This window comes from Choloepus didactylus, chromosome 2, assembly GCF_015220235.1.
Source record: "Choloepus didactylus isolate mChoDid1 chromosome 2, mChoDid1.pri, whole genome shotgun sequence".
Taxonomy (NCBI): domain Eukaryota; kingdom Metazoa; phylum Chordata; class Mammalia; order Pilosa; family Megalonychidae; genus Choloepus; species Choloepus didactylus.
In genome coordinates this window covers 29,486,705-29,511,395 of record NC_051308.1, presented here as the reverse complement: position 1 = coordinate 29,511,395, position 24,691 = coordinate 29,486,705, and the positions used below count along the sequence as shown (strand labels likewise).

Here is a 24,691-nt window from a genome sequence, read left to right as displayed (position 1 = left end):
GTCTCACCAAGTCTCATGTGAAAGTTAGTGATTCTACCTGATAACAAAGTTTACATATATTTACTGGAAATATATACTAGAATCTTACTTGTAACAATATTCAGAATAGCCCCCAAAATAGAAACAGCCCAATGTTCTTCAACAGTAAATGGATATCATGGTACATTCATACAAAGGAATATTATGGAACAACGAATATAAATGAATTGCAGCTATCTGAAACAACGTGCATTTTCACATGTATAATATTGAAAGAAGCAAGACACAAATAAACATGTGTATTAATATATGTATATATACAAAATGGTTTCATTTATCTGAAGCTTGAAATAGATTAAACTAAACTGTTTAGTGATACATATATAGATGGTGAAACTATGAAGAAAAGTAAGGACATTACTATTATGAGACTCAAAATTAGTGTTTAGCTTTAAGGAAAGGAAGAAGTTATAATCAGGGAAGGCACAAGTTGGGGGCTTTGGGTGCTCCTAATGTTTGTTTTTTTTTAAACTTGAATGGTGATTACATGGGTATTTGGTTTATAATAATTTGTTAAATTTTGCATAAATGTTTTGTCCACTTTCATGTATGAATGTTATATTCATTTTTAAAATGACTATTAGCTATGATGCTCAGCACCATACCAAACAATAATTAGCCTGTGAACTTACAGCAACCCAGTCTGCATGATATAAGCAAGTTGCTATAAAAATAATATACTGTCATTCATCAAATCTAAGATGCCATAGGATGTAAGATGTTAAACATAAAAAAAAAAAATGTGCCTTAGAATTCATGAAATATGGTAGTAGTGATGGTAGTAGTACTTGTAGTAGTGATGTTTACATATAGTACTTTATATTTGCCAGGTATACTTTCCTAAGTCCTTTACATTTGTTAACTTATTTAATCTTCATAATAACTTTATTAGGTAGGTACTATTATCCACATTTAAAATTTTTTTTTAACTTTTTATTTCAAAATACTTTCAAACACACAAAATTACAAAAATTATAAAAATAAAATAAACCCTATACCGAGAACTCCAACATACCCTTACTGCCCTCCCAGATACCCATATCTAGCAATTTTAACATTTTGCACATTTGCCTTATCATTCTATCTATCCATCAATCCATTGTCTATCTTTCCGTCTGCCTGCCTGCCTGCCTTTCTATTTATCAATCCATTTTATGAACACTTGCCTTTAGTTTGTATACATCACGCTCCTAGAACACTTATTACTGGCATGTACATTTCCTAAGAACAAGTATATTCACTTATGTAACCACCTCAAGTGCAGTTATCAAGTTAAAGAAATTTAACATCCTTATAAAGCTTACAATCTATTTCCAATTTTTTCATATGTCCCAATCATGTCCCTTTGAGCCTTTTCTTCTCATTTGCTAGATCCCATCCAGGATCATGTATAGTATTTACTTGTCACTGTCTCTTAAGTTGCTCTTTTTCTTTCTTTTTTTTTTTTTTTAATTGTGAGAGTGTATACACACACACACACACACACACACACAGGGTTACCTCATTTTATTGCACTTATTGTGCTTTGCAGATACTACAGTTCTTTTTCTTTTCTTTTCTTTTTTTTTTACAAATTGAAGGTTTGTGGCAACCCTGTGTTGAGAAAGTTCATTGGCACCATTTTTCCAACAGCATGTGCTCATTTTGTGCTTCTGTGTCACATTTTAATTAAGGTATGTATATTTTCAGACATAATGCTATTGTTCACTTAATATTAGACTACAGTATAGTGCAAATGTAACTTATTTTTTATTTTTGGCATACGAAATTTATTACTACTGTGTTTGCTTTGCATTTTTTTTTGTCATATGAAAATTTATTACTACTGTGTTATATGTAACTTTAATATGCATAAGAAACCAAAAAATTTGTGTGACTTGCTTTATTGCAATATTTGCTTTATTGTGATAGTCTGTAACTGAACCCACAATATCTCTGAGGTGTGCCTGTATAACATAAACTTTCCCATCTCAATCACTCCCAAGCATACCATTCAATGGGATTAATCACATTCACAGTATTGTAGTACTTTCATACCTTCCATTACTAAAACTTTCCCATCTCTCCAAACAGAAACCCTGCTCCCATTATGCATTAACTCTCATCTTCCCTGCCCCCTCCCCCAGCAGCCTGTATTATAATTTCTGTTTCTTTGAGTTTGTATATTCTCTGATATTTTCTTTATAGCTGCCATGGGGCTTAAATTTAACATTCTAAATCTATAACAGTTCCATTGGCTTTGGTACTTTCTTTTATATTGAGATCTTTGGTCCATTTTGAGTTAATTTTTGGGTAGGGGGTGAGGTAGGGGTCCTCTTTCATTCTTTTGGATATGGATATCCAACTCTCCCAGCCCCATTTGTTGAAAAGACCATTATGGCTCAGTTCGGTGACTTTGGGGGCCTTATCAAAGATCAGTCGGCCATAGATCTGAGGGTCTATCTCTGAATTCTCAATTCGATTCCATTGATCTATATGTCTATCTTTGTGCCAGTACCATGCTGTCTTGGCAACTGTGGCTTTATAATAAGCTTCAAAGTCAGGGAGTGTAAGTCCTCCCACTTCGTTTTTCTTTTTTAGAGTGTCTTTAGCAATTCGAGGCATCTTCCCTTTCCAAATAAATTTGATAACTAGCTTTTCCAAGTCTGCAAAGTAGGTTGTTGGAATTTTGATTGGGATTGCATTGAATCTGTAGATGAGTTTGGGTAGAATTGACATCTTAATGACATTTAGCCTTCCTATCCATGAACATGGAATATTTTTCCATCTTTTAAGGTCCCCTTCTATTTCTTTTAGTAGAGTTATGTAGTTTTCTTTGTATAGGTCTTTTACATCTTTGGTTAAGTTGATTCCTAGGTACTTGATTTTTTTAGTTGCTATTGAAAATGGTATCTTTTTCTTGAGTGTCTCTTCAGTTTGTTCATTTCTAGCATATAGAAACATTACTGACTTATGTGCATTAATCTTGTATCCCGCTACTTTGCTAAATTTGTTTATTAGCTCTAGTAGGTGTATCGTTGATTTCTCAGGGTTTTCTAGATATAAGATCATATCATCTGCAAACAATGACAGTTTTACTTCTTCTTTTCCAATTTGGATGCCTTTTATTTCTTTGTCTTGCCGGATTGCCCTGGCTAGCACTTCCAGCACAATGTTGAATAACAGTGGTGACAGCGGGCATCCTTGTCTTGTTCCTGATCTTAGAGGGAAGGCTTTCAGTCTCTCACCATTGAGTACTATGCTGGCTGTGGGTTTTTCATATATGCTCTTTATCATGTTGAGGAAGTTTCCTTCAATTCCTACCTTTTGAAGTGTTTTTATCAAAAAGGGATGTTGGATTTTGTCAAATGCTTTTTCAGCATCTATTGAGATGATCAATTGATTTTTCCCTTTCGAGTTTTTAATGTGTTGTAATACATTGATTGTTTTTCTTATGTTGAACCATCCTTGCATGCCTGGAATGAACCCCACTTGGTCATGGTGTATGATTTTTTTAATGTGTCTTTGGATTCGATTTGCAAGTATTTTGTTGAGGATTTTTGCATCTATATTCATTAGGGAGATTGGCCGGTAGTTTTCCTTTTTTGTAGCATCTTTGCCTGGTTTTGGTATTAGATTGATGTTAGCTTCATAAAATGAGTTAGGTAGTGTTCCATTTTTTTCAATGTTTTGAAAGAGTTTGAGTAAGATTGGTGTCAGTTCTTTCTGGAAAGTTTGGTAGAATTCCCCTGTGAAGCCATCTGGCCCTGGGCATTTATTTGTGGGAAGATTTTTGATGACTGATTGGATCTCTTTGCTTGTGATGGGTTGGTTGAGGTCTTCTATTTCTTCTCTGGTCAGTCTAGGTTGTTCATATGTTTCCAGGAAATTGTCCATTACTTCTACATTATCCAGTTTGTTGCCATACAGTTGTTCATAATATCCTCTTATAATTTTTTTAATTTCTTCAGGATCTGCAGTTATGTCACCTTTTTCATTCATTATTTTGTTTATATGGGTCTTCTCTCTTTTTGATTTTGTCAGTCTAGCTAGGGGCTTGTCAATCTTGTTGATCTTCTCAAAGAACCAACTTTTGGTGATATTTATCCTTTCTATTGTTTTTTTGTTCTCTATGTCATTTATTTCTGCTTTAATCCTTGTTATTTCTTTTCTTCTACTTGGTTTAGGATTGGTTTGCTGTTCATTTTCTAGCTTCTTCAGTTGATCCATTAGTTCTTTGATTTTGGCTCTTTCTTCCTTTTTAATATATGCGTTTAGTGCTATAAATTTCCCCCTTAGCACTGCTTTTGCTGCATCCCATAGGTTTTGGTATGTTGTGTTCTCATTTTCATTCGTCTCTATATATTTAGCAATTTCTCTTGCTATTTCTTCTTTAACCCACTGATTGTTTAGGAGTGTGTTGTTTAACCTCCAGGTATTTGTGAATTTTCTAAGTCTCTGATGGTTATTGACTTCTAATTGTATTCCATTGTGGTCAGAGAATGTGCTTTGAATAATTTCAATCTTTTTAAATTTATTGAGGCTTGTTTTATGTCCCAGCATATGATCTATTCTGGAGAAAGTTCCGTGAGCACTAGAAAAGTATGTGTATCCTGGTGATTTGGGATGTAATGTCCTGTAGATGTCTGTTAAATCTAATTCATTTATCAGATTGTTTAGGTTTTCAATTTCCTTATTGGTCTTCTGTCTGGTTGATCTATCTATAGGAGAGAGTGATGTGTTGAAGTCTCCCACAATTATTGTGGAAACATCAATTGCTTCCTTTAGTTTTGCCAATGTTTCTCTCATGTATTTTGTGGCACCTTGATTGGGTGCATAGACATTTACGATTGTTATTTCTTCTTGCTGAATTGCCCCTTTTATTAGTATGTAGTGGCCTTCTTTGTCTCTCAAAACATCCCTGCATTTGAAGTCTATTTTATCTGAGATTAATATTGCTACACCTGCTTTCTTTTGGCTGTAGCTTGCATGAAATATTTTTTTCCATCCTTTCACTTTCAATTTCTTTGTGTCCCTGTGTCTAAGATGAGTCTCTTGTATGCAACATATTGATGGTTCATTTTTTTTGATCCATTCTGCGAATCTATATCTTTTAATTGGGGAGTTTAATCCATTTACATTCAACGTTAAAACCGTGAAGGCATTTCTTGAATCGGCCATCTTATCCTTTGGATTATGTTTGCCATATTTTTCCCTCTCTCTATTAATATCCTTTATTGTACCCATACCGAATCTCTTTAGTACTGAACCTTTCTCCAAGTCTCTCTGTCCTGTCTTTGTTTCTCTGTCTGTAGGGCTCCCTTTAGTATCTCCGGTAGGGCAGGTCTCTTGTTAGCAAATTCTCTCAGCATTTCTTTGTCTGTGAAAAATTTAAGCTCTCCCTCAAATTTGAAGGAGAGCTTTGCTGGATAAAGTATTCTTGGCTGGAAATTCCTCTCTCTCAGAATTTTAAATATATCGTGCCATTGCCTTCTCGCCTCCATGGTGGCTGCTGAGTAGTCACTACTTAGTCTTATGCTGTTTCCTTTGTATGTGGTGAATTGCTTTTCTCTTGCTGCTTTCAGAACTTGCTCCTTCTCTTCTATGTTTGACAGTGTGATCAGTATATGTCTCGGAGTGGGTTTTTTTGGATTTATTCTATTTGGAGTTCGCTGAGCATTTATGATTTGTGTATTTATGTTGTTTAGAAGATTTGGGAAGTTTTCCCCAACAATTTCTTTGAATACTCTTCCTAGACCTTTACCCTTTTCTTCCCCTTCTGGGACACCAATGAGTCTTATATTCGGACGCTTCATATTATCTATCATATCCCTGAGGTCCATTTCGAGTTTTTCAATTTTTTTCCCCATTCTTTCTTTTATGCTTTCATTTTCCATTCTGTCATCTTCCAGGTCACTGATTCGTTGTTCAACTTCCTCTAGTCTTGTACTATGAGTGTCCAGAATCTTTTTAATTTGGTCAACAGTTTCTTTAATTTCCATAAGATCATCCATTTTTTTATTTAGTCTTGCAATGTCTTCTTTATGCTCTTCTAGGGTCTTCTTGATTTCCTTCATATCCCGTACTAGGGTCTCATTGTTCATCTTTAGTTCTTTGAGTAGCTGCTCTAGGTGTGTCTCTTCTGGTCTTTTGATTTGGGTGCTTGGGCTTGGGTTATCCATATCGTCTGGTTTTTTCATATGCTTTATAATTTTCTGTTGTTTTTGGCCTCGTGGCATTTGCTGTCCTTGATAGGGTTCTTTTAGGGTTTGTAGACCAGTTGAAGTCCTTATCTCTAATTTATCAGATCTACAGCTTCGTGGAGTACACTTTCTCTAACTAACCAGCAGGTGGCGTCCACGAGCCACCTGTTCTCCACAAGCCAGATCTCCCCTGCTTAGCCTTTTTGGTGAGTGGGGGAGTGAGTCTTGTGGGGCCCAATTGGTGTCCCAAGCTTGCGTGTGTAGTTGGTGTTGCCTGCCCTGTATGTGGGGCGTGTTTCTGGGCAGTCGGGGAGGGGGGGTGGCCCTAACAATCAAATCTCCCTGATGATCCTAGAGTTTTAAAGCTACTGCAATAGTCTAATCCTTCAGTTCAGTCCTGCCACAGTTTGTCTCTGCCACTGACCCACAAGTCTTTGGTATTGGCGTATGGCTCCTGAGACTTGCAAGTGGGCCCCTCTTCCAGGCTGTGCACCCCGGGTCCTCTGTTGAGGGATGACTGTGCTATGTCACAGGTGAGTGCCGTCCCCCCAGGGCAGTTCTGGGCTGCTGGGCTGTGTTGGGAGGCTCCCAGTCTGCTCAAATGATGGCTGAATGGGGCTCTGTTAATTCACACTGCTCCCCCTTCCCAGCTCTGGGACATTCAGCTGAGGTTGCAGGGAAGGCTAATGTCCACGCCCAGTTTTGTGGTGTGTGCCTGTTATTTGAAGCACTTCCGTCACACTGGGTTGTCTGGGGCAGCTCTGGGCTATGGGGCTGGCGATGGGCAGGAGTGTTTCCTGTCCACCAGGATGGTGGCTGTGAGCGGACACCCCCCTTTTCTTGGGAAGTTGTGTTGTTTAGTGAATTTTCTCAGCCACTGGATTATTGCCTTTTGTCTCAGAGCTCTCTTATTTCTGCTCTTGACTTGACGTGCCCAAATTTCAATTCTTTGAAGCTTTCTGTATTGAGCTTCTTAGAGTAATTGTTTTAGAAAAAGCAAAAAGGATTTAAAAAAAAAACAAAAAAAAAACCAAAAAAAAACGGCCCTCCTCAGAGATCTAATGGGTTATTGAAATGCTAATAGACAAAGCAACCAGGGCCATTAAGGAAAGGTGCCCTGGGCAGAGAGATCAGCCTTGCTTTGGGATTTGCATATGCGCCTCAAGGCCTGATCTCCGCCCTTCCCCTTTCTGTGTTCACCAGAACTCCAAAAATCCTTTGCTTTTACTTTGGAGCTTCTCGTGTTGTTTTCCTTCTATGCCCGTCTCCTCTCTGCTGGGCTGGCTGCTCTCAGAGTCTCTGGTGTCTGGCCTCAGTCTATCTATGGTTGGAGTTTGAATCAGTAGAATGAGTTTCCGATGAGAGCAGCCACTGCAATTCTCCCTTCTCCTTCCTGGAGCTGACAGCCCCTCCTCCCCCGGGACTGAGCCTGGCAGGGAGGGGCGCGGGTCCCCTGGCCGCAAAAACTTACAGATTTCGCTGATCTCAGCAGTTCCACGTTTTCATGAGTGTTGTATGAAGTATGCCCAAAGACAGATTGCTCTGTGGTGTCCAGTCCACGCAGTTCCTGGCTTTTTACCTACTTTCCTGGAGGAGTAACTAAAACATACAGCTCACCAGTCTGCCATCTTGCCCCGCCTCTCCATTGGCTTTGATACCAACTTAATTTCATTAGTATTGGGGATTGAATCATGCCCCCCCCAAAAGGCATGTTCAGGACCCAACCCCAGGTCCTATGGGTGTGAACTCATTTGTAACAGGACCTTTGAAGATGGTATAACTTATAATAAGGGTAAGCCTTAATCCAATATGGCTGAAGTTCTTATAAACAAAGGAAATTGGACACAAAGAGGAAGCCACAGGGAGCAGCCAGAAGCTGGAAGTCAATAGAACCCAGAAGCAAAAGGAAAAGATGCCATCATGTGCATTGCCATGTAATGGAAAAGCCAAGCTGAGGAACCACAAAAAGTGCTGGCCAGCCAGAAGATACTGACCCTGGGAGGGCAAACCTTCTAGCCTCTGAATCTATGAGCTGATTAAACACATTGCATGATATTTGTTTTAGCATCCAGGGAATTAATATAAATAGTATCCAGAAACTATGTTCCTATACCCCCCAACTATACCAAACACATAGTTGGCACAAATTACGTGTTTATACATTATGAGTCCCAAACCACTGATTTATCTTTACGTTTTGTGCATTTGCCTTTTAGATTCTGTAGGAAGTAAAAAGTGGAGTTATAAGCCAAAAATACAAAATGGTACTGGTAACTATATTTACCCATGTCATTACCTCATTGGATACATTTATTTCTTCATGTGGCTTCAATCGATTGTCTATTGTCCCTTCCTTTCCACCTGTAGAACTGTCTTCAGCATCTCTTGTAGGCCACTCTAGTGGGGATGGACTTCCTCAGCTTTCATCTAGGAATGTCTTAATCTCCCCCTCATTTTTTTAAATCATATTTTTTATTGTAGCCTATAACATATATACATAGAAGTGATAACTTTCCAAATCTCTATATAATTTTTTCTTAGTTGCTGGGGTATTAGAATAGCTAGAAGGAAAGAATTGAAATGATGGAACTGTAACCAAAGCATCCTTTAAAATTTGTTCTATAGCTACTTGTTAAATTGTAATTTGAAAGCTATACATGTTATATATATATGTATATATGTTATATTTCACAATAAGGAAATAACTGAAACTATGGTAGTGTAATGCATAACAACTTTGGAAATTTGCTCACTCATTTTTGAAAGACAGTTTTGCCAGACATAAAACTCTTGGTTGACATTTTTTTTGCTCTCACCATTTTAAATATGTCATCCCACTTTCTTCATGATTTCCTATGCACTTAATCTTATTGAGGCTCCCTTGTGACCTGTTGCTTCTCTAGTTGTTGTCAGAATTCTCTATTTCTGGCAAACAACAGTTTGATTATAATATGCTGTAGTTTGGGTCTTTTTGGGTTTATCCTGTTTGGTGTTCTTTGAGCATCTCAGATGTATATATTCATGTCTTTCACTAACTTTGGGATTTTTTCAGCCATTATTTCTTTAAATAGTCTCTCTGCCCCTTTCTTTTTTTTTTCTTCTCCTTCTGGGACTCCCACAATGCATGTTTTGGTGCTCTTGAAGATGTCCTCCGGCTCTGTTCACTTTTCTTCATTCTTTCTTCTTTCTGTTTCTCAGTCTGAATGATTTCAATTGATATCTTCAAGTTCTCTGATTTTTTTTGAATGTTTAATTATTTTATTAACAGTATTTAAACATAGGAAAAGATGTAGCCTTGGAGAAGGGTATGAAGGTGTTCCTTGCACTATTCTTTTTTATTTTTGAAATAAATTCAAAGTTATAGGAACAGCTGCAAAAACAATACTAGCCCCATACACAGAATTCCATCATACCCTGACCCCCCTCCCCTGATAGCTCAATGCACCAACTTTAACATACTGTCACATTGCTATTTCTTTCCCTCCCTCCATCCCTCCCTCCTTATCATCCATCATCTATTGCTCTGTCTTCTGAACATATGAGAGCTAGCTGCACACATCCCTGAACATACACTATAATTCACGTATAGACTTCCCATGAACAAGAACATTCTTTTATGCAATCCCATTAAGCGCAGCTAAGAAGTACAAAAGATTTAACTATGATACAAAGCTTACATTCTATATTTCCTTTACCTTTATGTCTTAATTGTGTCCTTTTGAGCCACCTGTCCTCTATTCTCCAATCCCATCCAAGTTCATCCTTGGCATTCAATCGTCATCTATTTAGACTTTTTTTTTTTTCCAGTTGTGGAAACATATATACCGCCTTAATCTTCCCATTCCACCCCCTCCCTAGCCTTCCATTAGTGGGATTAATCACATTTAGAATGTTGTAAGGCTCTTTCCCACCATCCATTACTAGAAATTTCCCTTCACCTCAAACAGCAACTCCACACTCATTTCTTAACTCCCCATTGCCCCTTCCCCCATTTCTCTTAACCCAAACTCTACGTTTCATCTCTATGGTTATATTCTCTGATAATTTCTTTGTGTTTGCTGTGGGGGTTAAAATTAACCTCTTAAATCCATATCAATCTTGTTTTTTTTTTGATACCACCTTCACTTCAATAGGACACATAAACTATGTTCCTATACTCCTCCATTCCCCCACCTTTATATAGTTGTCTAAAATTACATATTTTACACTGAGTTCAAAACCACTGATTTGTCATTAGAGTTCGTGTAATTTATATCATGTAGGAAGTAAATAGTGGAGTTACAGTTCAAAAATTGTTGACTTCTATTTGTATTCCATTGTGGTTGGAGAATGTGCTTTGAGTATATTCAAATTTTTTTTTTTTTTAATTTCTTGAGGCTTGTTTTATGTCCCAGCTTATGGTCCCTTCTGAAGAAAGATCTGTGATCACTAGAGAAAAATGAATGTCCTGGTGATTTGGGATGTAAGGTACTATATATATCTGTTAAAATTCTCTATATCTCTTTCTCCTTTTTTTGTTTCTCTGTTGGTAGGGCTCCCTTTCGAATCTGAAGTAGGGCAGGTCTTTTATTAGCAAAATCTCTCAGCATTTGTCTGTGAAAAATTTAAGCTCTCCCTCAAATTTGAAGGACAGTTTTGCTGGATAAAGTATTCTTGGTTGGAAATTTTTCTCTCTCAGGATTTTAAATATGTCATGCCACTGCCTTCTCGCCTCCATGGTGGCTGCTGAGTAGTCACTACTTAGTCTTATGTTGTTTCCTGTGTATGTGATGAATCGCCTTTCTCTTGCTGCTTTCAGAACTTGCTCCTTCTCTTCAGTATTTGACAGTCTGATCAGAATATGTCTTGGAGTGGATTTATTTGGATTTATTCTATTTGGAGTTCACTAGGCATTTATGCTTTGTGTATTTATATTGTGTAGAAGGTTGGGGAAGTTTTCCCCAACAATTAGTTTGAATACTCTTTCTAGACCTTTACCCTTCTCTTCCCCTTCTGGGACACCAGTGAGTCTTAAATTTGGATGTTTTATTTTATCTATCATATCCCTGAGATCCATTCGATTTTTTCAATTTTTTTCTCCATTCTTTCTTTTGTTCTTTCATTTTCTGTTCTGTGGACCTCTAGGACACTGAGTTGTTGTTCAACTTCCTCTAATCTTGTGTTATGAGTATCCAGAGTCTTTTTAATTTGGCCAACAGTTTCTTTTTTTTCCGTAAGATCTTCTGTTTTTTTATTTACTCTTGCAATTTCTTCTTTATGGTCTTCTAGGGTCGTCTTTTATGTCCTTTATATCCTGTGCCATGTTCTTCTTCATGTCCTTTATATCCTGCGCCATGCTCTCATCTTTGATTGAAGTCCTTTGATTAATTGCGCCAAGTATTGTGTCTCTTCTGATATTTTGATTTGGGTGTTTGGGATTGGGTTCTCGATATCATCTGGTTTTATCATATACTTTAAGATTTTCTGTTGTTTTTGGCCTCTTGGCATTTGCTTTGTTTGATAGGGTTCTTTCAAGTTATAAAAAATACCAGTCTAATTTTTCGGAACTACAACTTGGTGGCATACACTTTCTCTAACTAACCAGCAGATGGCATCTGCAAGTCACCTATTCCCCTCAAGTCAGTTCTCCTCAACTTTGTCTTTCTGGTGTGTGGGGAAATGATTCTTGTGGGGTTCAATTGGTGGACTCAGTTTGGGTGTGTTTTTGGTGCTGTCCTCCCTGAATGTGGGGCATGTGTCTGGGTGGTTAGGGAGGCAGGGCAGTTTTAATATTCAAACCTCCCAGGTGTTCCAGGAGATTCAAGGCTGTTGCAAGAGTCTAAGCCTTCATTTCAGTTTTGTCCCAGATTTTCTCTGCTGCTGACCCACAAGTCACCGGCATTGACGTAGCATCCCTGGGTTTTCAAAGCAGGTCCCCCTTCTCAGCTGTGATCTTCTAGGACCTCTGCTGAGGGAAGGCTATGCTACATCACAGGTGTGCGCCATCCCTCAAGGGAAGCCCCAGGCTGCCGGGTTGTGCAGGGGTGCTCCCAGCCTGATGCAAAGATGGCTGAATAGGGTGTCTCAACCTCCCCACCCCACTTTTCACACAGCTCCGCCTTCCCAGCTCCAAGACAACTAGCTGTGAATGCACCCAAGGCCACTGTCCATGGCTGATATTGTGGCGTGTGCGCGGTGCTGTGGGATACACTCCCCGTCACACTGGGTTTCCTGGCGTGGCTCTTGGCTGTGGGTACGGCCCCAGCAGGAGTGTCTCCAGCCCACTGGGGAGCCAGCTACAAGCAGTGTGGTTTCTTTCCCCTTTTGGCTCTCTCCTGTGCCCCCCTGGCCCTGAGGGAATCAGCAGTAGTCTATCCTCCACGCCAGACACCAAAAGGTTGGCATAGCCTGCTCCTGCTGTGCTTCACTGCGTGGTTCTCACCCTCATAACTGCAGCCACTCCTGGGTTTTTTTTTTTTTTTTTTTAAAGAACTAGTCCATTTCCAAATGCCAAACCCTGGTTTCCCCACACCACAGTGCAGCCACAGGACTTTCAGCCAGCTTACTCACTCGTTTCAGAATGCAGACTCCCAGTTTCACCAAGTGTATGGTCCCTGTGGTTTTAGCAGACCTTGTCCAGCTGGTGCATCGCTGAGACTGGTGTTTGGGTCACTTTCTGGTTTTTATCTAGTATTTTTCATAGAGGTGTTTTTTTGCCCTGTCTCACCTAGCTGCCGCCTTAGGTTCTCCTCTTTGATTCATTTTGAGTTAATTTTTGTATAGGGTGTAAGATGGGGTCCTCTTTCCTTCTTTTGGATATGGATATTCAGTTCTCCTAGCACCATTTGTTGAAGAGACTGTTCTGTCCCTGTTGGGTGGACTGGCTGCCTTGTCAAAACTCAATTGACCATAAATGTGTGGGTCTATTTCTGAACTCTCAGTTCAGTTCCATTGATCAATATCTCTGTCTTTATGCTAGATACCATGCTGTTTTGACCACTGTAGCTTTATAATATGCTTTAAAGTCAGGGAGTGTGAGTCCTCCAACTTCATTCTTCTTTTGCAAGATGTTTTGGTATTTTTGTTTTGTTTTGTTTTTTGCTTTTCAGGACTCCTTGCCCTTCCAAATAAAATTTTTCTGAGGTTTTATTTTTTTTATTTAAAAAAAATTTTTTTTCCTGTTTAATTTTTATTGGGCTTGTTCAGATACCATACAATTATCCAAAGATCCAAAGTGTACAATCATTTGCCCCTGGTACCCTCATACAGCTGTGCATCCATCACCACACTTAATTTTTGTTCAATTTTTAGAACTTTTTCATTACTCCAGACAGGAAATAAAGTGAAAAAAAAGAAAAAATAAGAAAAGGAAACTCGAATCCTCCCATATCCCTAACCAACCCCCCTCAATTGTTGACTTGTAGTGTTGGTATTTGTTACTGTTTATGAACGAACACTGAACTACTACTAACTGTAGCATATAGTTTGCAATAGGTATATATGTCTTCCCTATATGCCCCTCTATTATTAACTTCTAATTGTATTGTCATACATTTGTTCTGGTTCATGGAAGAGATTTCTAAGATTTGTAAAGTTAATCATGGACATTGCCCACCATGGGATTCAGTTTTATACATTCCCATCTTTTGACCTCCAACTTTCCTTCTGGTGACATATATGACTCTGAGCTTCCCCTTTCCACCTCGTTCATGCACCATTTGGCACTGTTAGTTATTCTCACATCTTGCTACTGACACCTCTGTTCATTTCCAAACATTTAAGTTCATCCTAGTTGAACATTCTGCTCATACTAAGCAACTCCTCCCCATTCTTAAGCCTTGTCCTGTATCTTGGTACCTTATATTTCATGTCTATGAGTTTACATATTATAATTAGTTCCTATCAGTGAGACTCTGCAATATTTGTCCTTGTATGTCTAGCTCATTTCACTCAGTATATTGTCCTCGAGGTTTTGTCATCAACCCATTTTTTTTTTTTAAGATGGTTTTGTTCACACACCATATGTTCCATCCTAAGTAAACAATTGATGGTTCTCTGTATGGTCATGTATTTATGTGTTCACCACCTTCACCACTATCTATATAAGGGCACCTACATTTCTTCCACAAGGCAGGAGGGAGAGTCAAAGAAGACAGAGAGGCAAAAGAAAGAGGAAAAAAAAATGACAGGTATGAAGCAGCAAAAGGAAAAATAACCTTAAATCAAAGTAGAGTAAAGAGTCAGACAACACCACCAATGTCAAGTGTCTAACATGCCTCCCCTATCCCCCCCTCTTATCTGCATTTACCTTGGTATATCGCCTTTGTTACATTAAAGGAAGCATAATACAATGATTCTGTTAGTTACAGTCTCTAGTTTATATTGATTGCATCCCTCCCCCAACGCCTGCCCATTTTTAACACCTTGCAAGGTTGACATTTGCTTGTTCTCCCTCATAAAAGAACATATTTGTACATTTTATCACAATTGTTGAACAATCTACATTTCACCAAGTTACACAGTCCCAGTCCTTATCTTTCCTCCTTTCTTGTGGTGTCTCACATGCTCCCAACCTTCCTCTCTCAACTGTATTCAGAGTTATCTTTGTTCATTGTACTTACATTGCTGTGCTACCATCTCCCAAAATTATGTTCCAAACCACACAACCCTGTCTTCTCCTAGCACGCTGTAGTGCTCCCTTTAGTATTTCCTGTAGGGTGGGTGTCTTGTTCACAAAGTCTCTCATTGTTTGTTGGAAAATATTTTGAGGTCTCCCTCATATTTGAAGGACAGCTTTGCTGGATATAGGATTCTTGGTTGGTGGTTTTTCTCTTTCAGTATCTTAAATATATCACACCACTTCCTTCTTGCCTCCATGGTTTCTGCTGAGAGATCCACACGTAGTCTTTTTAAGCTTGCTTTGTTTGTGATGGATTGCTTTTCTCTTGCTGCTTTCAGAATTCTCTTTGTCTTTGACATTTGATAATCAGATGTATTCTGTCTGGAGTATGCTGCACTTCTTGGATCTGTAATTTTATGTCTTTCATAAGAGATGGGAAATTTTCATTAATTATTTCCTCTATGATTGCTTCTGCCCCCTTTCCCTTCTCTTTTCCTTCTGGGACACCAATGATGTGTACATTCTTGTACTTCGTTTCATCCTTGAGTTCCCAGAGACGTTGCTCATATTTTTTCATTCTTTTCTCCATCTGCTCTTTTGCTTGCAGGCTTTCAGGTGTTTTGTTCTCTAGTTCCTGAGTGTTTTCTTCTGCCTCTTGAGATCTGCTGTTGTATGTTTCCATTGTGTCTTTCATCTCTTGTGTTGTGCTTTTCATTTCCATAGATTCTACTAGTTGTTTTTTTGAACTTTTGATTTCTGCCTTATGTATGCCCAGTGTTTTCTTTACAGCCTCTATCTCTTTTGCAAAATCTTCTCTAAACTTTTTGAATTGATTTAGCATTAGTTGTTTAAATTCCTGTATCTCAGCTGAAGTGTACATTTGTCCCTTTGACTGGGCCATAACTTCGTTTTTCTTAGTGTAGGCTGTAGTTTTCTGTTGCCTAGGCATTTGACCTCCCAGGCTACCCTAGTCAGGTTTTCCCAGATGAGAACAGGCTCAGGTCACAGAAGGAGGAAATATTCAGTTTCTGGTTTCCTGATGGTTTGTCTTAGAGGGCTGACACACCTGTGCTTTTCTGCCTAGCAGATGCACCTGCCAGCCTGTCACCATCTGGTGTAAGAGGGTGTGTCCTGTGGCTCTCCTCACCAGGCTTTGGGGTCTGATTACTTAAGGCAGGTAGTAGAGCTGGGCCCCTCCCTTTCCTCTTGGGAAGCTATGCCCCTTCCAGAGAGGTCATCTGCATATCAATAAGTTCTTTGTTTCTCTGACTCTGCTGATCAAAGTGTTTTGATTTTAAAATGGCTGAGGCTGTCTTTACTGCAAAGCACTGTGGGCTGAAAATGGCTGAAGTTTTCTCCACAGAGGGAGAAAGGGATTCGCTGTCTGTATTGAGCAGTTAATATTAAAACCCCAGTTGGAGCTGGGCTAAGAGAGTGCTGCTCTTTAGCACCCCGAGGCTTCCCTGAGGGAGGGGCTCTCGGCTCTCAGTTCTCAGTGCGGGTCCGCAGTTTTTACTTACAGATCTTATGCTGTGATCTTGGGCATTCCTCCCAATTCAGGTTGGTAGATGATAAGTGGTCAGTCACATTTGTCTCCCCACAGTTATTCCAGGTTATTTACTAGTTTTTTGATAATTTATGAATTGTTCCAGGGGGGACTAACAGTCTTCCACTCCTCTCTATGCTGCCATCTTAGCTCCTCTCCCCTTCCAAATAAATTTGATGATTGGTTTTTCCATTTCTTCAAAGTAGGCCTATGGAATTTTAATTGGGATTGCATTGAATCTGTAAGTCAATTTGGGTAGAATTGACATTTTAACAATATTAAATCTTCCAATCCATGAATATAGAATGTCCTTCCATTTATTTAGATCATCTTTGGTTTCTTTTAGCAATGTTTTGTAGTTTTCTGAACATAGGTCCTCTACATCCTTAATTAAGTTTGTTACTAGAGATTTGATTATTTTAAGTTGCTCTTATAAATGGATTTTCCTTGATTTCCTCCTGAGAATGTTCATTTTTAGTGTACAGAAACACTACTGATATTTGTGTGTTGATCTTGTATCCCACCACTTTGCTGAATTTGTTTATTAGCTCTAGTAGCTTTGTTGTAGATTTTTTCAGGACTTTTAAAATATATGATCATGTTGTCTGCAAATAGTGAAAGTTTTACTTCTTCCTTTCCAATTTGGATGCCTTCTATTTCCTTTTCTTGCCTGATTGCTCTAGTTAGAACTTCTAGCACAATGTTGAATAAGAATGAGCACAATGTTGAATAAGAGTGGTGACAGTAGGCATCCTTTTCTTGTTCTGATCTTAAAGGGAGGCTTGCAGGCTTTCACCACTGAGTTTGATGGTAGCTGTGGGTTTTCATATATGCTCTTTATCCTGTTGAGGAAACTAAGAGTTTGCCAATTTTATTAATCTTCTCAAAGAAACAACTTTTTAGTTTGTTTCTTCTCCTTCTCCTCCTTCTCCTCCTTCTCCTCCTCTTCTTCTTCTTCTTCTTCCTCTTCCTCCTCCTCCTCCTCCTTTTCTTCTTCTTTGATTCCTATCTTTCAGAGTGTTTTTATTAAGAAATGATGCTGGATTTTGTCAAAAGCTTTTTCTGCATCAATCGATATGATCATGAAGTTTTTTTTTCCTTCTATTTGTTGATGTGTATTACATTGATTGGTTTTCTTGTGTTGAATCACCCTTGGATACCCAGAATACAGCTCACTTGATCATGGTGTTTGATTCTTTTAATGTGCTGTTGGATTCAATTTGTAAGTATTTTGTTGCTAATTTTGCATCTATATTCATTAGAGAGATTAGTCTGTAATTTTCTTTTCTTATAGTACCTTTATCAGGCTTTGGTATTAGGGTAATGTTTGCTTCTTAGAATGAGTTATGTAGTGTTCCTTTTTTCAGTTTTTTGGAAGAGTTTGAGCAGGATTAGTATTAATTCTTCTTGGAATGATTGGTAGAATTCACCTGTAAAGCGATCTGGTCCAGCACTTTCCTTTGTTGGGAGCTTTTTGATGACTGATTCAATCTCTTTACTTATATTGGTCTGTTGAGGTCTTCTATTTCTTCTAGAGCCAGTGTAGGTTGTTCTTGGGTTTCTAGGAATTTGTCCATTCAATTAAGTTGTCTAATTTGTTGGCATACAATTGTTCATAGTATACCCTTATGATCTTTTTTTATTTTTGTGGGGTCGGTAGTAATGTCCCCCCTCTCATTTCTGATTTTATTTATTTGCATCTTCTTTTTTTCTTTGTCATTCTAACTAAGAGTTTGCCAATTTTATCAATCTTCTCAAAGAAACAACTTTTTAGTTTGTTCCTTCTCCTTCTCCTTCTCCTTCTCCTTCTCCTTCTTCTTCTTCTTCTTCTTCTTCTTCTTCTTCTTCTTCTTCTTCTTCTTTCTGGTCTTGGGCACATTTATTTTGCTCTAATCTTTCTTATTTCTTTCCTTCTGCTTGCTTTGGGGCTAGTTTACTGTTCTTTTTCTAGTTCCTCCAGGTGTGAAGTATGTCTTTGATTTTAACTCTTTCTTCCTTTTTGATATTGGAATTTGGGTATATAAGTTTCCCTCTCAACACTGCCTTTGCTGCATCCCATAAGTTTTGATATGTTATCTTCATTTGTTGAGATATTTACTAATTTCTCTTGCAATTTCTTCTTTGATCCATTGATTGTTTGAGTGTGTTGTTTAACCTATACATATTTGTGAATTTTCCTGTTCTCTGACTGTTTTTGATTTCCAGCTTCATTCCATTATGATTAGAGACAGTGCTTTGTTTAATTCCAATCTTTTTAAAATTTATTAAGACTTGTTTTGTAATCTAGTATGTGGTCTATCCTGGAGAATGATAGAGGGGCACTTGAGAAGAATGTATATCTTGATATTTTGGTATGTAATGTTCTGTAAATGTCTAATAGGTCTAATTCATTTATTGTTTAATTCAAGTTCTTTTTTTTTCATATTGATTCTCTGTCTAGATGTTCTATTTTTGATAGTGGTGTATTGAAGTCTCCAAAGTATTACTGTAGAGACCTCTGTTTCTCCCTTCAGTTTTACTAGTGTTTGCCTTATGTATTTTGGGGCATCCTGGTTAGATGCATAAATATTTATGATTATTTCTTCTTGGTGCATTGTCCCTTTTATTAATATGTAATGTCCTTCCTTGTCTTTTCTAGTATTTTCATATATAATGTCTATTTTGTCTAATATTAGTATAGGTACACAGCTCTTTTTTAGTTACTGTTTATCTGGAATAACTTTTTCCAGCCTTTCAATTTCAACCTATTTGTATCCTTGGGTCTAAGGTGAGTCTCCTGTAGACAACATATAGATAAATCATATTTTAAAAAAAAATCTATTCTGAGAATCTTGTCTTTTGATTGGAGAGTTTAGTCCATTAACATTCAATGTTATTACTGTAAAGGCAGTAATTTCTTCAACCATTTTATCCTTTGGCTTTTATATGTCATATCTTATTTTTGTCTCTCTCTTTATGCTTTCAGCTACTTTTACTGATAATCTTCATTTCTATACTCTCCTCCAAGCCTCGCTCTTCTATGTTTTCTTTTTAGCCTGTAGAACTGCCTGTAGTATTTCTTGTATGGCAGAACTCTTGTTAACAAACTCTCTTAGCTCTGTTTATCTGTAAATATTTTAACTCTCCCTCAATTTTAAGAACAGTTTCTCCAGATAAAGAATTCTTAGCTGGCAGTTTTTTTTCTTTTAGTACCTTAAATGTATCATACCATTGTTTTCACACCTCCATGATTTTTATTGAGAAATCCACACTTAATCATAATGCAGTTCCCTTGTAAGTGATGACTCACTTTTCTCTTGCTGCTTTCAGAATTCTCTCTTTATCTTTGGCATTTGAAATTCTGATTAGCATGTGTCTTGGAGTGGGTGTATTAGGGGTTACTCTGTTTGGTATATGTAGGCCTTTTTGGATTTGTAGTCAGTCTTTTATAAGGGTTGGGAAATTTTCAGCCATTCTTTCCTCAAATATTATTTCTGGCTCTTTTCCCTTCTTTCCTCCTTCTTGGACACTTGTGATACATATGTTTGTGTGCTTCTTGTTGTCAATCATTTCCCTGAGACCCTGCTTAAGTTTTTCCATTCTTTTCTGTCTTTTCTTTTGTCTGTTCAAATTCAGAAGTTCTGTCTTCTAGCTCACTAATCCTTTCTTCTGCATCTTCAATTCTGCTGTTATGTGTCTCTAGTATATTTTTACTTTCATCTATTGTGTCTTTTATTCCTATAAGATCTGTTATTTTTCTTTGTATCCTTTCAAATTCTTAATTCTCACCCAGTGTTTTGTTAATATCCTTTATCTTTAACCATGTCCTTGAATTGATTTAGGAGATTTATTTGAATATCTTTACTTGATTTGTTCCAAATTCTGTATGTCCTCTGCCTTTTTAATTTCTTTTTTGGCTTTGCCTTATCTTCTTGTTTCTTAGTATGTCTTGTAATTTTGTAGCTCGTATCTTGGCACCTGATTATCTTGATTATATTTTCTGAAGGTTGGTTTCCTCTCTTGTCTAAGATTTTGTTGTTGATTGGATTTGTGTTAAAGCTCTTCTTTGGAACTTGGTTCATCAGTATTTCCCAGCCAAAACAGTGTGGGTCCTGTGCAGGAGTTGCAGACCAGTTACAAAGTGCACTGGGGACAGGGTTAGGAAAGCAGCTTCCTAAGACTCCACTTTCCTAGCCTTCCCAGCAAATGGTGCTCTTCAGCCACCTATTCCTCATGGCCCTACAAAAGTCAGTTATTTTTTAGCTTTCTGTCCCCTCTGCTTCTGAGGTGGGTGGAAATAATGGCACTGTGAGTGCTGTGTGTGCCTGTCTGGCAAGGGCCAAGGCTGCAAGACCCAGAGGACCAGTCATTAAACTGTGTGCTGTGTCCCCCTTTGTTCCTGGGGGAAGGACTTCCCTCATTCTCCTAGTCCACAGCAGCCAGCCCTGCAAGAACCTGGCCAACCAGAATCTTCCTGCCTCAAGGTTGGGGGATGGAAATTAGGAACCACAGCCAAGTAATTTACTCCCTGCTGTTTCTCCATCACTGTTTCTCCATCTTTAGAATCAAAAGCACCATGGGTGTCCCAGGCTCCTGTCTGGAAAGGGCCAAAGCTGTGGGACCCAGAGGTTCAATTTGCTAGCCAACAGTTGGATCAAAGCTGTATTGCTCCCACTGTGTTCCTGGGAGGGAGGGCTTCCCTGACTTTCCCAGTCTGTAGCAGCCAGCTGGGTGAGAACCAGGCCAACCAGAAGCTGCTGGACTCAAGGTTGGGGGATGGGTGCCAGGAGCCAAGGCCAAGTTGAGTCATTCACTGCAATTCCTCTGTTACAGTTTCTCCATTGAAGTTTCTCTGTTTCTTTGTCCAGCTCTTCTTGGATGTTGTACAGTTCCCTGGTCTCCTGAGCCCCAGAACAGCTGCTTTGGACAGTTTCTGCCTGTTCTCTAGGTGTTTTTGGTGGAGGAGTTATTTCTGCCTCCCCTTATTTCACCATCTTCCTGGAAGTCTCCAGAATTAGTTTTCAGGAAACAGTATTTTAAGGATGAGATTTCTGAGTTGTTCCTTGGGTTTTTTGAATTGGTTCTTTAATATGATTAGATTAAAAGCCTCTAATGATTCTATTTCCAATGATCAAGATGGCACTGATAGTACATGGTGTGAACTGATGATAGAGATACACAGAATATCACCATTGGATACTGCCACTCAAACGCTTATAAGAGGCAAGGCTCTGGGTGACAGTATATTTGATACCTTAGTAGAGTTTTGCATAGTTACAATGTATAATGATGTTGGCTGACGGTTCCTAAATATGCTAAATAAAGTTTATGACGAGAAAGATGAGCTCAGGGCTTCAAATTCCCAGCTTAAGCACTGCATGAAGGACATGAAAGTTTCTATGTGTGCCGTGAAAGAAACTCTTATTTTTTATAGCTGCAGATTTGAGACTTCTGAAAATCAAACACAGAATCTCATAGTGTGAGTGACTGAATTATAACACAAATTTAATTCCTAACCTTTCAGGGTGTCTGCTGTTAAAGTAAGAGTTTTGGGAAGGAATGGAATCATGAAAACTGGATGAGGACGTATAGGCTGATAATGATGATGGCAGGGACATTGAACCCTTAGATTCTGCTGAGACTTCTTTGCCAGAAAAGCTTGTACTTTCTGCCCTGAGGAATCAGTCTTCCCACCTCCAGCCTGCCCTGAGGAATCAGCTGCCCCACCTCCATCTGAAGAGATTAACTCTGCTCTGCCTAATAAACCTGTAACTGCCTACCCTGAGGGAACAGCCCTCCCACCCCCTTCTGAAGAGATTAACCTTGTTTCACCAGATGAAACTGTTATGTAATGCCCTGAAGTAGTTGAGTTGTAAGACAGCGTTAATTCTTCTCATGGCTCATCTCCACCACCCCTCTTTCTTTCCAGATCTATAACTAGACTGAGGTCCCAACAGGCCCTGAAAGCTGAGGTACAAAGTGTGACCCATGAAAAGGTGCACTATGCTATAAAATAACTGCATGATTTTTCCAATTTATGCAGGTAAATAAGGGGGATATGTGTGGGAATGGATACTAAGGATGTGGGATAATGGTAGAAGGAACATAATGTTGTTATCAGTCTGAATTTATTGACATGGGTCTACTAAGCAGAGATTCTGCATTCAATGTTGTAGCTCAAGGGGCTAGAAAAGGGTATAACAGTTTGGTTGGATGGTTTGCTGGCTGAAACATGGACCAAAATGTGGCACACATTAAATGAAGTTGAAATGCCAGAACCACCTACCCTGAAGAGTTCTATGGTTGCTCTTCTCTGTAGATCAGATATTACAGTGAGAATGGTTGCCACTGAACATGGATTCTTAAATACAATGGAGATGAGTGGTCCTGGGTTGGAAAGAGCCAAGTGGTGGTACTTAATCCCCAAAGACAAGGTGGGCATGGCTAACATAATGGACAGCAGAGTCAAAGCAGTAATTAAAATAGTCTGTCTCTCAGAGACCTATGGCATTGGCTGGTTGGTCATGGGGTACCTAGAAGTGAAATAGATGAGCAGGTTACTAAATTTGTACTTTAGCTGTATAAGCAGAAGAGTTCTAGGTCAAGTGGACAGAAGTGTAACTTGAGTCACAAAAACAGTGTCATAGCCCATTAATCAATTCCCAGATTTGTGACAGTTTACAGACCCAGAACCTCTTGAATGAAGGGAAGCCCAGATCCCCTTGGGAAGATCCCTGCTACACTACACCAGGCAAAGAACTGCTACCAGCTGAGGTGCTTGCTGAGGGTAAAGGGAATATGGAATGGGTTATGGAAGAAAGTAGTTATAAATACAATCTATGACCATATATCCAGTTACAGAAATGAGGACTGTAGTGGTTATGAATATTTCTTCCTTGTTTTGTTATGAATATGTTTCTATATACACAAAGAAAATATCTTTGTTTTCATCCCTCTCTTATTCCATTATCATATAACATAAGTTGTATTATGTTTGTCATGGTGTTTGAGTTACAAGATATCAAGGATAAGAGTGAGCATCATCCAAGGGCTTGCATCCTCTTCTGGGGAAGTGTTAGTGCATTTATTTTTGTATGCAGGACAGTTGAATTATGTTAAGTGAAAGTATGACTATATTATTGTCTTTAGTTAGAGATTAGGTATAGTTTAAGAAGAGGTGTATAGGTGTTAAGTTGACCAGTGGTGGACTGTCATGGTTAATTTATGTGTCAACTTGGCTGGGTTATGGTATCCAGTTTTTTTGTTAAGTAAACACTGGCCTGATTGTTAACTGTGATTTTTGTGTGTGTGGATGGATTTAAATCTTTAATCAGTTGATTGCATCTATGGCTTGTTACATCTACAATCAGGAAAGGAGATTGGCTTCAGCAAGAGAGGCATCTCCTCATCCAATCAGGTGGAGGCCTTAAAGGGAGAACTGAGAATTTCAGCAGTTAGAAAGAATTTCCAACTCTGCTTCAGTCCACCAGCTCCTTCTAGAGAATTCAATGTCACCTCCATTGAGTTTTCAATTTGTGTCTTGCCCTATGGAATTTGGACTTACCAATCCCCATGGTTGTATGAGCCAATTCCTATATCTTCTAATATTTACATATATATATATAGCTACAGATCCTGTTGGTTTTGTGTCTCTGGAGAACCTAATACAATGGAGATTAGAAACTACCGCTTTGGTGAGATATTCGAAAAGAAATTGCGGTAACAAGTAAAATGCTTATGCCATAATATCAATTGGAAAAGCAGTGTACAAATAATATATACAGTATATTTATACCTGTTGTGGTAGATTGCAAAGATGGTTGCAATAATTCTTCCCATTCCACTATTCCTCCATTAAGAAGTAGAGTTTATTTCCCCATTTTGTGAATGTAAGTTGGCCTTGTAACTTGCTTTGACCAATAGAATACAGCCACACCAAGACTTTAAGAGGTTCTGTAGCTTGTGCTCTTACTGACCTGGAATACTTCCTGAGAGTACCACATGAAGAAGCCAGGTCTAGCCTGGAAGATAATAGGCCAGTGGAGCTCAGACAAGCACTCCAGATGAGGGCTCTTAAATGAATAAGCCAATGCTAGTTTGGTCACACGTCAACCAATGGCTTGACATGTGCGTGAGTCCTTCTTAGGTCATCCCGTCCCAGATGAGCCACCTGATGACCATAGCCACATGGGTGACCCCAGATGAAACCAGAAAAACTGCCCAGCTATTCTCAGCCCAAATTGTTGACCTATAGAATTGTGAAGAAATAAAATAGTTGCTTGGTTTTGTGGTGGCTTGCTATGCTACTCTAATAGGTACAAATCTCTAAAAAAAAAAAAGCCATGC

The 24,691-nt window shown here is 38.6% G+C and overlaps 1 protein-coding gene across 9 annotated transcripts in view; it reads right to left on the bottom strand.

Annotated features, from left to right (window-relative positions):
* CATSPERE (catsper channel auxiliary subunit epsilon) overlaps window positions 1-24,691 on the bottom strand; it is a 244,006-nt gene that overhangs the window by 106,102 nt on the left and 113,213 nt on the right. The window lies entirely within an intron of this gene.